The sequence below is a fragment of the Betta splendens genome, chromosome 22 (assembly GCF_900634795.4).
Source record: "Betta splendens chromosome 22, fBetSpl5.4, whole genome shotgun sequence".
Lineage (NCBI taxonomy): Eukaryota > Metazoa > Chordata > Actinopteri > Anabantiformes > Osphronemidae > Betta > Betta splendens.
In genome coordinates, this window is record NC_040900.2 from 4177618 (window position 1) to 4190806 (window position 13189).

Consider the following 13189-nt stretch of genomic DNA (forward strand, 5'->3'; position numbering starts at 1 on the left):
GGAAAGAGGACACATCCACCAGTACATCTGTCCCCACTGGCAGGGACAACATCTGTTTGCACTGCGTGTGTGTTTGTGTGTGACTGCGGTGCAAATGAGAAGCCTGAACTTATTATAGCGCAAGTTTAAACAGGCCCCATTTGAAAATAGTTGTTTGTTTCCCTGTGGTTGAAATCCTCTTTAAACGTTACATGATTCAAATCCCTGCTCAAGCCCACAAGAAGAGACGTGTTAAAAAAAGACATGTTTTTAATTTGTGGCGTCTCTCGCTCGCAGTGATCTAATGTGATGTGATGCTGGAAATGTTTCGGGTTGAAGCAGGAGGACGGGACTTGTTTAGAGGCTGCAGTTGCAATGCGTGCACTTAAACACTCACATTATACTGGAGTTGGAGCTAAACGCAGGCACGGCTGCGGTGGATCTGCCGATGTAAAGCACGTATAGGAGTGTTAATAATTAATCTTCAATCCAAGGCCAAAACTATAGATTCCAACTGGAAATGTGATTCATGCGGCTGGGATGCAGCTCCACTCGATATCGGCTGGATCACAGGCTCTGAAAACAAATATGTCACACGACAGCGGGTCCAGAGGGGTCACTTCATTTCCACCGGACTGCCTTTTTCTCTCCTCCAGGCTGAGCATAATGCGAACGATGTTTTTCAAGGGGGGGGGTTGTCTTCGAGCGGCATCTTCACAACACGCCAGCCTTTCATGTGCCTGTCTCTCAACCGGCCTCGGCGCTTGCGTCCGCGCCCGCGTGCGCCGTGACACGTTGACAAGCGGCGAGCGGAGCCGGTGTCGCCGCTGACCCGGGGGGAGGGGGGCCGGGGGCCGGGGGAGGCTCGGTTCGCCGGGTGAGAGATACACGACAAAGTGCAGTGAACTAAGGTGCCCCCGCGTCAACCTTTAGGGTCGACATCTGCGAGCAGTTGGGGCTGGAAGACAGGAGTGGCGCGAGTGGACACGGAAACCCGAGCGGCGGTTCTGGAGAGGACGGGTCACGTTAGGCTTCGCTGAGCAGCCGTCAGAGAGGGAGGATTCCTACAATATAACTATGACATCTGCTAATAAGAGCTAAGGCTAACATTAGCATCGTAATCATCCTAAGGATTATTTTCTCCATACTAAGCCAGGCAGTCATCCAAAGATCCCAAATGGTTTTAATTTCTGTGGCCACTGTATTGTTCCATTTATACAAAAACTAGACCTTATCCATAGTAGAAATATGAAGTCTGTCCTGGTTACTACAGATGCTCCAGCTTTAGAAACCTAAGAGAGTAAAACAATGATCTCCACTGCGGCGCTGAGATAATATGTAAATGATCGATACTTCTAATTGCCGGGAGAAGCGATTGCCATGATTATGTTGACTCGCTAATGAGTCCACCTGTTGGCATCACGCGGAAAACAATTTTCCACTCGAGGAGACATGGCGTATGTAAACTCTGGTGAAATGTAAAACCCGTGGAGGGTCCGCCGTGCTCTGGCAGCTGAAGCCTACAATTATGCCGCATCCAGTGATAAGTTGAATACCAATCTGACAAAACAGCCCCCTTTCCTCCAAAAGGAAGAGACAGGGTTTTTTTTTTATTCCCGAAAAGAAAAAGTGTGGAGCACATTTCCATCGCTTTGAATTATGATTACCATTGAAATTTTAAACTCGAGCTCCAACGTGGACATCCAAGCTGGAGTAACTGACGTTGCATATATTAGCTGCGTCTGGAGGACTGTGGGGAATGAAGGAGCTGTGAAGTTTGGTAGTTTGCTCATAAAATATGTGGCGCATCAATTCCAGGAAAACAAAATCTACAGTCTTCCATGCCCACTGTAACCCCACCGCGGACTTCAAAGGCTTGTCCTGAAACTCGGGAGGACAGTTATCGATCCAATCCCTCAATGATTGGGGAATTGATAACTGGACGCTTCAGAATGCACTTTTAAGTCTCGCTCACTTTGAACCCTCCACTCCCAACCTTCCAGGGGATATTATTCCACGCCAGTGCCTCTTTAATGTGCAAAGCCCACACTTCTCCTTGTTTTCTCCAGCGCTCGCTCGCACTCTCAACGCCTCGCGCTGCGACTCCTTGCACCTAATGGAAATGCAGATTCACGCCGAGCGCCACAAAGGGCACCTTCCGCTCCTTCTGGGCCCGTTGGAGCGGCTTCCAGGGCGGCGCCGGGTCAGATGGAGTGAAAGGGGAACCTGGCCCATGCGTCCGTGTCCCGTATCGTCCCGTACTTCCTGCCGATCGTCATTCCCGGTGTCCCACTGGAGCCGCTCTAACCCCCAACATCTGTCCCGCTTCACCGCTTTGATGGTGGAGTGCCGGCTCGTGCGATGGGCAAACTGCAGCACTGAGCAGGAGCTGGAAACTGCTTCCAGACATCTCCGAGTGCTGTCATCTGTAATTACGCGCGTTTATCCATTCAATTTATTTGTCTGCAATTTCCCCCCGCACGTAATGAGAGGTGGGTTTGCACCATATCTGTGACCATATGTATATGCAATAGTTTGCAGCAGGTTGACTTTGCTTAGTACAATACGGAGAAACGTGACTGTTCCCCACAGTTTTCCACAGCTGGTGAAAAAAAGTCCATTTAAATAGCCTGAGTGCGTTTCTCAGTTGAGTAAATCAACCATAAAGAGACATATATGGAAACACCCGCAGTCGACGGGCAACACTGCAGTGTCGTGTCAGAGACCATAAACTGGTGTAAGTCAAAAACAGGATGCTGTATATTTTGCAAAGGATGTTCAGGGCAGCATCATAATTGCATGGCAGTTTTCCCTCAGGGCGAAAATACTTGTTCCCATATGTGGCGGAGATAAAGTAAAGAAAAGGTACATCTGCCCTCGGTCCGGACAAGAGGCAGCAGCGTTCAGCAAGCTGCCTGAGACAGACAGGAGGCACTGGAAGCGTCCGGGTCGCGGGTCTGTGTGACTGCATAGGACGGACCCGGGCTCCATTTACACCGTAGCCGCGGAATAAACAGCAGCTCGCCTTGTCAGTTTTTTGACTGGCGCCGTGGACCAGGAGATGCCCACGGCTGCCCGTTCTACTCCGACGCAGCCCGGAACCTGCCGCGGCGCCCGTCTCCCGGTCGGAGCGGTGAATATGCAGTCGCGGGCGCGCCCGCGGTCCCTCTGGTGTGTTTGTGTTGCTGTTTGTGAGCATTTGTTCCGAATCAGGCACCTGGCATCTTCTGGGAGCGCCGGCTTCAGCAACAAGGCCCCCTGGACTGTCACATGTCTGGATGCAGACCAATACCCATCACAGCAAACTGATCAAAAGCAAACCTTGAACTTCACAGTCCAATATGCATCCCTGTAGCTTATTATACTCACACACGCACACGCGCACGGGAGCTCACAGCACGGAGCCTTATGAATATCCTTCTGTTGATCAAATATTCCAGGGAGCTATTTCCCCTCTTGTTTTCGGTTAGAATTGAAATTCACTGCAGGTTAAATTGGACCCTCTCTCCAGACGGCTGTAATACCCCATAGTAGGTGTAATCAAAGTAATTACAACAACACACAGGTGTTCTACGCCGCACGCCGCTGAACACGGCGCACGTCAGTGACGGCGGATGGAGTAAACACCACTAAAAAAAAAAAAGAAAGTGTCATTACGGCTGCTTTATCCAAACATAAGTGCACAATCAAATGGGATTTTTGTCATTTTATGGACGTTTGATGATCTGTCTGTTCACGTTGCGTTGCTTTCACTTTTCAATTATTATAATCTACATCCAGTTCAGTAAATTATAGAGGAAAGATCGTTACGAAAGCTCCGCAGGGGAGAAAAGGTACAAAGTGTAAATGCAGCTTCAGCGACGCACTCCCAGATGGAAATCACGAGCGCAAGAAATGCTTTATTAAGATGACGTAAACTATTTCAAAGCTCAGCATATGTTTGTGCTCTTTTCAAATCAGGGAACATGTAAAGAGGCATCCACTCACATTAAAGGCTCCCCACCTGTATCCTCCAGATGCGAGAGCTCAGGGAGGGGGGAAAAAAAGCAAAGCGAGGAGGCAAGTGGGGGGGTGGGAGTGGTGGGGGTTAAAGGGGCGAGCGAGAGCGAGAGAGAGAGGGGAGGAAAAGGTGCAATTACCAAGAGCGCAGACGGAGGGATCGACTTCACTTCAAAGAGGCCGGCTCTGGCGTCCCCACGCTCCACACAGCCCCAAGTACCAGTGCAGTGAGAGCAGGTAAACACGAGTGCAGCGCAGGACCGTTATTAGCAGGCAGATCTGAGGAGGTCTCCACCTCGCGCCCCTCAGATCCGCAGACAAGCCCTCGGCCCGGGAGGAGCGCGCGGCACCGCTCGCTGGGGCTGCAGCTGATTAAACCCAGACCGGCAGCCGCCTCTATATACGTCTGCATCAGAGCGCCGCCGCAAACGCGATTAGGCCTCTACGTTATTGCAGTTTTCACCGGGAGACTTATTGCGGAGAATTATCATGTCGCACGGTGCAGCTGAGTCAGTGAGTGGATTTTCATTCGTGTTTTTTAAACGCACTCGGTGCATCTGAGCCCTCCTCCACCCCCCTCCCTCCCCCCGAAAGGCGCTGTACCAATCGGCGGCTGACGTCTACTACTGTATGTGGAGTGCATTTAACGCCCACTAATCTGTCATCGCTGGATAAATACGATAAGGATGGCAGCGATTCCCCGGGAGTTATCGCAGGCCTCGTGGCTAAACAGGATTAAACGCTTGGCATTATGCAACGCAATGAGCGAACAGTCATGTGTGGTTTTTTTCCAATGGGCAGGTCGGCGATGACCCCTCGCAGAGACTTGATTCTAAGATGGCATAATCTGCAGGCTAATTTCAGTCACGTGCTCACGGCTCAAATGCGTTTTGATTATGTGCCATTGATTAAAACGCCGGGTCTCTGTGAGCAGAGGGTGAGATGGGAGATTATGCTTTATCTGACCCCACATTCTGCCCGTCCCAGAGGGGGGAGGCAAAAAATAGACTTTTCCTTGGAGAATCAATAAAGAATCCCATTAGCATACATGATATATATCAAAGTACACCCCAGACTAGCATGTGCTCCGCGGTGCTGCTCTTTAAAGCTGTGGATGTAAGTGGAATTCACTTTGGGGCAAATCAACTGGAAAGGCTGACATCTGTTGGCGAGGACGTGTCACTGCAGCCGAGAGGGGGGGGGGGGCGCGAGGGGGAAACGAGTGGTGTTAATACACCGGGACATGAAGCAGTTCAGCGCCCAACTACAGGCACGGAGCAGAAAACACTTAAGGAGGCACGAGGGGCAAAACTCCGGAGTCGCGAACTGAGATGAAAAGATGCCTGGAGGCGAAGCTCACAGCTGAGGCGGAATCACCCTGAGTGCTTTTAGCGCGCCTTTCTCCTCGCATGTCATTTGTTAAGAGAATAAATCCCCTCATTCTTGTGTGAAACTTGATTCCCGGCTCCGTCCTCGAGCCGCACACTCTCACCCGGCTCCGCGGCGGCCGAGGCCGACCCCTGCGTTTGAAAAAGGAAAACAGCCCGCAGTCCTTCGCTCCCCTTCCGCTCCCATGAAGCCAGATGTTGCGCTCGGCCCCGTGATTTACGGCGCGGTTTAGATGAGGGTAAACAAATAGTCATCACAGTTATAAGTGCAAACGCCGCGCTTCCGTCAGGCTTATTGCAGGTCACAGCACACAAAGTCATCAGACGGTGTAGAGACGGGGGGGGGGGGGGGGGGGGGGGGGGGGGGGGGGGGGGTTTGTAGGAGGAAGGAGGAGAAAACTGACAAAACGGCATCTTTTTTCCCTCTGACTCGCAGAACTGGCCCGAACGCGACCGTGAGCGCGGCCCGCGGCGCACACGCGTGCTAACGCGACCCCGCGTGCTAACGTGACCCCGCGACCCCGGCCCGGAGGAATGCCCGCTCTCTGCGGGGCGCGATTAGCCGGCCCGCCTCGCGCTCCTCCGACACAGAGCCCTCATTGTGATAAAGTCCAGTCAATGTTTGCTGACACACCTTATCTCCGTCCCCCTTCGCTCCGCGGGGCCCCTCGCTCAGACCCAGCAGCCGCCGCTCTTCACAGCGACTCAGGGAGCCATTTGTTTTTCAAGGAGCTGTTTACACAATGGCCACCTACCACACCAGGGAGCGAGGGGAAGGGCCAGCGGAGGGCGTCATCTGAAGTATAAATCACGGCCGTGGCAGCTTTTATCAGCACCTTTTTTGGGGTTTTTTTGCGTTCTTTATCACAGAATAGGGAGATAAGGACAAACAAGACGAGCTTTTGTCAGAGGTGCCAATGTGTGTAACTATGAGAAAAGAGGGAAAAGCAACACGTATCTTATAAGTGTGTGTGTGTGTGTGTGTGTGTGTGTGCGTGTGTGTGTGTGTGTGCTTGCCTGTGGAAAGGGAGGTGATAAAAGAGAATATTCCTCAAGGAGGATCAATAGTTGTTATTCAGACCTGCACGGGTCGCTCCATAGGAAGCACTGGCACTGTCCTAAGAGTCTGCCGGCTCTATTGATTTTAATTTATTTTTAACTTAGTGATGGATATGGGACGTGTCATGAGAGAGAGGCACTGGTCAAATAATTACCTACATCTATTCATTAATTGGAAGGCAAAAGAGATAGAACACTCAATATTCATTAAGGCCTGCGAAGACTCCGCAAATGTGCTGCCTTGACACAAGAATGTCAGAGAAATATGTCGATCACCTAATCACGCAATGCAAATGTATCCCTGTGAAGTCGAGTGTACGGAGCCGGAGGAATCTTTTAAAGTACTCGTGGCCGAAGATGTGCTTTAAAGTAAAAAGTCAATTATGATACTTCTAACTTGGGTTCCAATCGGTCTTTGTTCATGAAGATGAAGGACTGAGCAGCGCTTTGCTTCTCGGGAAGTTTCAGGCCAAGAATCGGACTATTCAGCAGATGGAAGGTGCGGCTGTCGCTGCGCTGTAACACAATCAGCAGTCTTGTCATACATATGCTGCATAAATACATCGCACAAACCCTTGTAACCTGCAATAATTCGCCCGATTGGCTCCGCGAGTGCATCGGGACAAACTGACCAAAGCGCTCGGTGGCCTGCTGCAGACGGGCGCCCGTGGTTATTGAGTACAATCGCTCCACTAATTATCCTGCACGCATTGTACCGCCGGGCTGTGCCCTTTGAGGGAAGCAATCAAACAGCTGACGGAAGGCGGAATAATCGCACCGTGCTGAATCTGCTGCCCGTTGCACATTCGCATGTGTGTGCAAAGCGCAGGAACTTCACTAAAGGTCTTATTATTTGTCAGGAATAAAAACAATGTGACGTAGCGCGGTTCAGGCCTAAACTGTGCCTATATTTCCACATATATACACTATACATGCATTATTCTATGCACCAAACTTGTAAAAAAGTCCAGTGGAGTAAATCACACATGGATCCATAGGCAGCACCATCATGCAGTGAAAATAAGCCTCTGAAGTGGAGCTTTGTGAATGTAGACTATATCTAATGCCTACGAGGCCTCAGTGCATTTCACAGAATAAGTCAGACATGAAGTGAAAGGAAAAGTAAGAAAATATGATGTAATGTGATCTTTCTCGCTGCCATTCAGTAAACGTTACCACCAAAAGGTCTCCCGTCCCAACTTTGAAATCCAACTCACTGCAAAATGTGCCATCAGACTCCACCGGCACCTGCCGCGCTCTCATTTCAAGGCGATTAAGATACTTATCAAATTTATTTTGCTGGGGAAACATCAGTGAGACGAGCGTGGGGTTTTTTTCCCACCCCGCGATCCCTTCAGAGACCAAATTTTGACACATTTCCACACTCGGTTTGAAAGCGCCATTTGAAGATGACGGTAAATCACACGACACCGCGGGGGCCGTGAGGCAAACTGCACTTCGCTCCAATTTTTAAGCCCGGCTACCGCTCTCGCTCCCCTCCTTCACACCTCAATCCACTGGCCCAATGGAGGGAGGCAGCCTAAATGCACCATCAGCATTGAGGTTTGGCCGAGCTGCATCCAGGGTATTAGGTTCCAGATTGTTTCCAGTTCGGGTGAGGGGAGCCTCACCCATCTCCTCTTTAACCCATTCCTAAATCACACAAAAACATGTTCCACCCCCTCTATCCTCACATTTTAACGGTGAAATAATCAGACGGTGGCGTCCAGGTAGGAGAAGCCTTCCTACAGTGTGTTACAGGGCTGAAGGAAGGAATAAAACACTGGAAAAGAATGAGGGGAGGGGGGTTGAGAGGAAGAGAATCAGAGAGAGAGGAAAAGGGAGAGAGCTGCTGGGGCAGGTGCAAGCCGCTCGCATACAAGGTGGCGATTAGGGGGAAAGTGGCCCTGTGTGAGGCAAGAGGAACATCTGTGCCTATTACTGCAGCACACAAAAGACCGAGGGAGAGTGGGGAGGGGGGGGGCGCGGTCTCCAACATGAGCAGGGCCTCACCAAACACTGCGGGCTGAATTACATGGTCCAATTTGAGGCTTTCAGCGCTGCTCGTCATTAGCATTTGAAAACGCGAGGCAGGAGCCGGCGCAGCGAGCAGCTCCTGGGTCAGAGCAGGAGGGTGACTTAAGAGCTGGGAGGGGGTGGGGGCCCCTCGCCCAGCTACGCCTGCAGCCCCTCTCAGGCAGAGGGCCGTCCGGGTCCCAGCTACAGGCCGCGATGACCAGGCAGGAGCGAGAACCGGGCCGAGAACCAGCCAAGAGCCGCCGCTGGCGCTGGAAGGATGTTCGCTGAGGCTGAGACCTGCACAAAGCCATTATCTGCCTTTCGACGGCGTACTTGCAGCGATGGCGCCGTGCCCATTCAGTCTGAGGGGGCAGGTGTCCCTCCGTCTCTTTAATTTAATTTATTTAGTGCTGTAGCTGGTTTTAATGGTGAAGTGTATGTTTCTGCTGCCTTGGTTCCTTCCAGCACAACAGAATATACAACACATGAAACAACAACTGGGATGTTGCGTAGTGGCGATAGTCTGTAAATGCATTTCACATCCTTCCCCTCTGAGAATCAATGTAAACAACAGAAAATGCATTTTCACAATCATCATAAACCCTGTAAATCGACTGTGTAGATGATTTCTTGTGCAATTTCATCCATTTGCTGCAAATCCTTTGGGAAGAAATGTAAGAAAAAAAGTCTCAAATTTTCATTTGGTCTCAGTTTATGAGTCGGGAGGCTCAGCTGGAGGGAGCGCTGCTGCACATGCTCCGTGGGCCCAGAGACACAGGAAGTGGGATTCAAATCATTTTCTGGACCTTAACGACAGCTCTTCTTATTCAAAGTGTACAAAGCTACAGAATATGCAGAACGGGAGACTCAAGAAATGAATATTAAAAGCACACTGAGCCTTGGATGGGGTCAATTTGACACAAACACCAGAATGGATGTATTTGAAAGTGTGTCAACCTGGTTCAAACCCCTGCTAATGGATGGTAAAAGCATGAGAAATAAAGCAGTGAATGTGCTGAGCTGTGAATCACATGTGTGTGTGCTAGACTGCACTGGAGGAAAAACATGCTATTACTAATTTAAATACCGCAGGCCATAGATCTGTTTACTTAAATATTCCAGGACAGTAAGTGCCTCACTGGAGGGAACTGTGGACAGTAAATCAACATGCTGACTTATTTATTTTGAACCATTTTATTTCAATACGCCGCTCATTAGCAAATGATGTTACTGTATTTATACATGGAAAACAATCCTGATTGGACAACGGCAACTTCAAATTCCTCTTCACAAGAGTCAGTGCAGTATATTGGTTCTGTTGAATGTGTTGAATGTGTTGAATGTGTTGTAGGTGGAGGAATCCTGGGCGCTTACTGTGAACCGTGGACTTATTTGCACAGAACAGGGTCAGAGCGGAGTGGATGTCGGGCTTTTGAAAGCCGGCTTCCTTTTTCGCCCCAAGGCCAGCGGGTCTCTCTTTGGGACTCATCTGTGAGAACGGACCCGGAGCCTCCCACAGCCCAGAGCCACACAGACTATTGAACGCAGGAGAACTGGTCAATACGTGGAACTGGTGGGATGTTATTTACATTCACTTAGCCTTAGGTTTCATTTTAGGCAGCTTAACACCAGTAGGAGCTGCTAGATTTAATTGACTACTTTATTTTTTATTAATATATATTATTTTTATAGTATATTTAGTTATTTTCTATACTACCAATGTTGACGAATCTACTGTAACATCGCTTTGTCAATGTAGCTGCTGACTTGCCAGAAATTAAAAGTGAGCCGAAGTGACACATTACTTGTAAAACGCTGCACATCCCGATCACCATGACGCTGGAACGGTTTCATTATCGTTACTGGTTTTCGGACGGAGCCCGGAGTTACCGTGAGGGTGGAACCCAGCAGAAAACGAAGGCGCCGCCTTTTACTTCGTTAAATACATTTTCTTCATCTTGAGCTAAATGTGTGCGGACATAATGATACATTATGTATGTGAGCGCAGTCATTTAGTCCTGTGTGATGAAACCCTGCATTAGTGAACAATAAGGCAGGTAGGTTGAAATGCAAACGCACATTTAACATCATCGTCATCACCGTACGTCAAGCAGCTGCTGCAGTGTTCATCGCCTTCCTGTTTGTGTTACTGGATGACGAGGTGGCGATGCCGGAACATTAAAGCGGCTCTGAACTCAATATTAGACCCGATTCATCATTTAACTGGCTGCTTTGGAAAAGGTTTCAGGATTCCAGGACATATAAATGTTTGATACGCTGCCAGACTGATGCAGAAGGGCCCCGTTGAGCTGGAGAAGCGCCTGCTCCAAGGTCGTCACGTCTAATTGTCAGATGGGCCCAGTCTGGATCGCTGCAACAAATCCCCCCAAGAAGAAAAGCCCGGAGCAAACTGCAGTGTGCGCCGTCAGCACATTTCTGTGTTTATAGGGAAAAGGCAGAAAAGCAGAGCATTTAGGTCAAGTACTGTACCGGAACACCAATCGAATGCGAGCACGCAGCCGTGCATATTGACAGTCATTAGCGGCGCTCTCTGTCTCTCCCACACAATGGACTGGATATGGACTGGGTGCGAGTCGGGTGGACGGAGAGCGGCAAACAGTCACGGGAGCTCTAACCTCTCCATCACTACAGAAAGCAGGCGCTGGCTCAATTTTCCCCTACATATAATGTAAATGCGCCGCGGTGCACATTTAATGTGATGTCATTGTACTATTGACATCCGCGGATGGACGGGCGGCCGAGGCTGATTTGTTTAATATGTAGTTGAGAGAATTCTATTGACTTTTCTTCTTTTCCTCATCGGCTCACAAGATGAAAACATATCTTCCTACCCAGAAGCTCTGACCTAATATGCCTTTCTAATGTTTTTCAGAAGGACATGCTATATAGCGCGCGCACGTGCGTGCGTGCGTTTAGCTTCACGCAGGACTTATATCGATAGAAGCCGGGCTTAATCCTTTCACTCTGATGGCTCCAGTGACAGCAGCACACCATCAGATAAGAGGTCATTGAACTGCAGCAGCCACCTCTTCATTCAGAATAAATAGGGTGCACCAGGAGTGCACCTTACTATGTGCCACATTGCTCTGCTCATAATGAAAATGTAATGCATTTTGGGTTGCAGCAACAGTACCATCACCACCGCAGCAGATAGACCTGATACGCTCAGTATTACTCGCATAACTTGCACAATTTGTTCCTAGAGATGATGCACAGACAAAAACTATGCATGTAACGTCCTCCCCGAGCCTTTTTTTTTATAAAAGACAAATTCATTACAGTCTATTTGTAATGAATTCTTGTCTTGGCACCGATGGCTGCATCGCGGCGGCATTGTGTCGAATGGCTTTCCTGGAGAATTGAGTGCAATGTGCTTTTTTTTTTCTTTTTTTTTCTCGATTCCAACCTTGGAATTGAAAAAGTGAGGCGTCCCCGCGTGTCCGTCGTCCTCGAGCCGGTAGGAGGCGTTTGAACGCTGTCTCGGCACGGCGGGGCCGCGTGGACGCGTGGCGGCCTGCTTTTGCGCGGCTAACCGGCGCGCCGTGATTGAAGCGCAGCTGAATCATGCTAATGCGCCCATTCTGTGTTCATTGGGAGACGCTCCCCGGCTACGGCGCGTCATTTGATTTCGCCGCGCGCCGCCGCCTCCGCGAGGACCTGTCTTTGAGCAGTCGCCCCGGGACCGCGACGCGTGTTTATTTTAGCGGAAATCACATCACGCGTTCACGCTCGGCCCCTTTTGTCCGAGTCGCCGCTCTGCAGGTCGTCGCCAATGAGAAAATTGAAAACGCTCGCGTGGAGGCGTGAGCTTCACGCAAACAGGAGGATTTGAAGAACCCCACAAGCTTTAAAATGTCCTAGAACCATAACAATATGAAGTAAAGTAATTATGATCCTCGTTCTCGCCTCTTCTCATCACTTGATATTTTAAGACCTGGCCAATTAAAACAACCAACGCTTTCAATGTTAACACAGCACAGAGCAGTCTCCTTTGCCATTTCCTCATTTCAATTCAATTACCACAGAACAGTTAGACAGCGAGGGGACACGAATAATGAGGGGCTGAAGGTGCGCAGTGGCCGCACGGTGACGTCTTTTGTTCTGTTTGGGGATTGGCAAGATAATGGCGAGGGGCCGCGGCGAAGGGGGGGGGGGGGGGGGGGGGGGGGGGGGGGGGGCAGGAAAAGTGGAGCTCGCCACGCAGGTTATCTTTCACGCTGTACAGGATAATCACCGAGCGGCGAGAGCCGGGGAGCAGCGGAGACGTATCTTCCAGGGGATCAAGGTCAAAACAACTCAAAGGAAGGTGGAAATTCAGTTTCAAAAACACTCACACCTGCCTGAAACATATTGATCTAGCGCCTCTTCCCTCTGCCTCCAGAGTCACTCCTCTGATAGACTCTGGTAGAAATACATTATTTTCTTGTCATAGGCACCACAATGGATCACGGCTCTGGATAAAGTGCACTTATAGATAGAGGAGAGGCAGGAATGTTAGGAACGAGCCAAGCCGTGTTCGAAATAACAGCCCAGAGTCACGTCAGTCATGTAACACGTTCCCCAGTCCAGGAGCCAATATTCACATCCATCACAAACTCGTGCCTTCAAATTATGAGCATCGAGAAGTGGAACTATGAGAGAACCCATATGCGTTCATTTTTATATGCGTTGAATTGCTAGAATTGGGTTTGAGGGTGTAGATAAAGTCCAGTTTGGACTGGGGC